We start from the raw sequence: 2,500 nt of genomic DNA, 5'->3' as shown, positions 1-2,500 counted from the left end.
GCTTTAATCTCTTTGGAAAATTTCACGAATTATATAATAATCTTTCATTAAAAAAAAAAAAAAAAAAAAAAAAAGAGTCAATGCCCGATCTCTGAATCTTAGCAGGTTTAGGTCTGGTTAGCACTTTGATGAGAGACTGCCTAGGAATACCAGGTGCTTTAAAACAGGAAACAGATTATTCTTCTGCACAATCTGACTTTGCTGCAGCCTGGAATTGAACTACTGGTTTTCGTCTGGTCAGAGGAGAACTGACCCCCCAACTGAGCCTGGTTTCTCCCAAGGTTTTTTTCTCCATTCTGTCACCGATGGAGTTTCCGTTCCTTGCCGCTGTCGCCTCTGGCTTGCTTAGTTGGGGTCACTTCATCTACAGCGATATCATTGACTTGATTGCAAATAAAAACAGACACTATTTCAACTGAACAGAGATGACATAACTGAATCCAATGATGAACTGCCTTTAACTATCATTTTGCATTATTGAGACACTGTTTTCCAAATGAATGTTGTTCAGTGCTTTGACGCAATGTATTTTGTTTAAAGCACTATATAAATAAAGGTGATTGATTGATTGATTTAAGCTTTTGGGTTTTCTTTCCTACTTATATAATGTACTGGCGATAAGATTGGCTGTTCTTTAAATAGCCCTCTCTTTGCAGCAGTCTTCGCTTACGGCCATACCAACCTGGCGATGCCGGATCTCGTCTGATCTCGGAAGCTAAGCAGGTTTGGGCCTGGTTAGTACTTGGATGGGCGACCGCCTGGGAATACCAGGTGCTGTAAGCTTTTGGACATTTTTCACTTAGTATATAATAATTTTGCCAAAAAATAGAGTCAATGCCCGATCTCTGAATATTAGCAGGTTTGGGCCTGGTTAGTACATGGATGGGAGACTGCCTGGGAATACCAGGTGCTGTAAGCTTTTTGGACATTTTTCACTTAGTATATAATAATTTTGCCAAAAAATAGAGTCAATGCCCGATCTCTGAATATTAACAGGTTTGGGCCTGGTTAGTACATGGATGGGAGACTGCCTGGGAATACCAGGTGCTTTAATCTCTTTGGAAAATTTCACGAATTATATAATAATCTTTCATTAAAAAAAAAAAAAAAAAAAAAAAAAAAAAGAGTCAATGCCCGATCTCTGAATCTTAGCAGGTTTAGGTCTGGTTAGCACTTTGATGAGAGACTGCCTAGGAATACCAGGTTCTTTAAGCTTTTGGGTTTTCTTTCCTACTTATATAATGTACTGGCGATTAGATTGGCTGGTCTTTAAATAGCCCTCTCTTTGCTGCTGTCTTCGCTTACGGCCATACCAACCTGGCTATGCCCGATCTCGTCTGATCTCGGAAGCTAAGCAGGTTGGGCCTGGTTAGTACTTGGATGGGAGACCGCCTGGGAATACCAGGTGCTGTAAGCTTTTTGGACATTTTTCACTTAGTATATAATAATTTTGCCAAAAAATAGAGTCAATGTCCGATCTCTGAATATTAGCAGGTTTGGGCCTGGTTAGTACATGGATGGGAGACTGCCTGGGAATACCAGGTGCTTTAATCTCTTTGGAAAATTTCACGAATTATATAATAATCTTTCATTAAAAAAAAAAAAAAAAAAAAAAAGAGTCAATGCCCGATCTCTGAATCTTAGCAGGTTTAGGTCTGGTTAGCACTTTGATGAGAGACTGCCTAGGAATACCAGGTGCTTTAAACTTTTGGGTTTTCTTTCCTACTTATATAATGTACTGGCGATTAGATTGGCTGGTCTTTAAATAGCCCTCTCTTTGCAGCAGTCTTCGCTTACGGCCATACCAACCTGGCTATGCCCGATCTCGTCTGATCTCGGAAGCTAAGCAGGTTTGGGCCTGGTTAGTACTTGGATGGGAGACCGCCTGGGAATACCAGGTGCTGTAAGCTTTTTGGACATTTTTTACTTAGTATATAATAATTTTGCCAAAAAATAGAGTCAATGCCCGATCTTTGAATATTAGCAGGTTTGGGCCTGGTTAGTACTTGGATGGGAGACCGCCTGGGAATACCAGGTGCTGTAAGCTTTTTGGACATTTTTCACTTAGTATATAATAATTTTGCCAAAAAATAGAGTCAATGCCCGATCTCTGAATATTAGCAGGTTTGGGCCTGGTTAGTACATGGATGGGAGACTGCCTGGGAATACCAGGTGCTGTAAGCTTTTTGGACATTTTTCACTTAGTATATAATAATTTTGCCAAAAATAGAGTCAATGCCCGATCTCTGAATATTAGCAGGTTTGGGCCTGGTTAGTACATGGATGGGAGACTGCCTGGGAATACCAGGTGCTGTAAGCTTTTTGGACATTTTTCACTTAGTATATAATAATTTTGCCAAAAAATAGAGTCAATGCCCGATCTCTGAATATTAACAGGTTTGGGCCTGGTTAGTACATGGATGGGAGACTGCCTGGGAATACCAGGTGCTTTAATCTCTTTGGAAAATTTCACGAATTATATAATAATCTTTCATTAAAA

At 39.9% G+C, this 2,500-nt stretch overlaps 3 non-coding genes across 3 annotated transcripts; all 3 read left to right on the top strand.

Moving 5' to 3' along the window:
- The first annotated feature begins 664 nt into the window (after positions 1 to 664).
- LOC113087487 (5S ribosomal RNA) lies at positions 665 to 783 on the top strand. The gene has a single exon (XR_003285468.1). It is a non-coding gene; the product is annotated as a 5S ribosomal RNA (ribosomal RNA).
- Positions 784 to 1,299: 516 nt separating this feature from the next.
- On the top strand, positions 1,300 to 1,417 carry LOC113087507 (5S ribosomal RNA). The gene has a single exon (XR_003285487.1). It is a non-coding gene; the product is annotated as a 5S ribosomal RNA (ribosomal RNA).
- Positions 1,418 to 1,791: 374 nt separating this feature from the next.
- Positions 1,792 to 1,910, top strand: LOC113087577 (5S ribosomal RNA). The gene has a single exon (XR_003285550.1). It is a non-coding gene; the product is annotated as a 5S ribosomal RNA (ribosomal RNA).
- Positions 1,911 to 2,500: the final 590 nt, after the last annotated feature.

The sequence above is a fragment of the Carassius auratus genome, unplaced genomic scaffold (genome assembly GCF_003368295.1).
Source record: "Carassius auratus strain Wakin unplaced genomic scaffold, ASM336829v1 scaf_tig00044895, whole genome shotgun sequence".
Taxonomy (NCBI): domain Eukaryota; kingdom Metazoa; phylum Chordata; class Actinopteri; order Cypriniformes; family Cyprinidae; genus Carassius; species Carassius auratus.
Note: the sequence above shows the minus strand (reverse complement) of the source record. Positions and strands in the feature narration are given on the sequence as shown.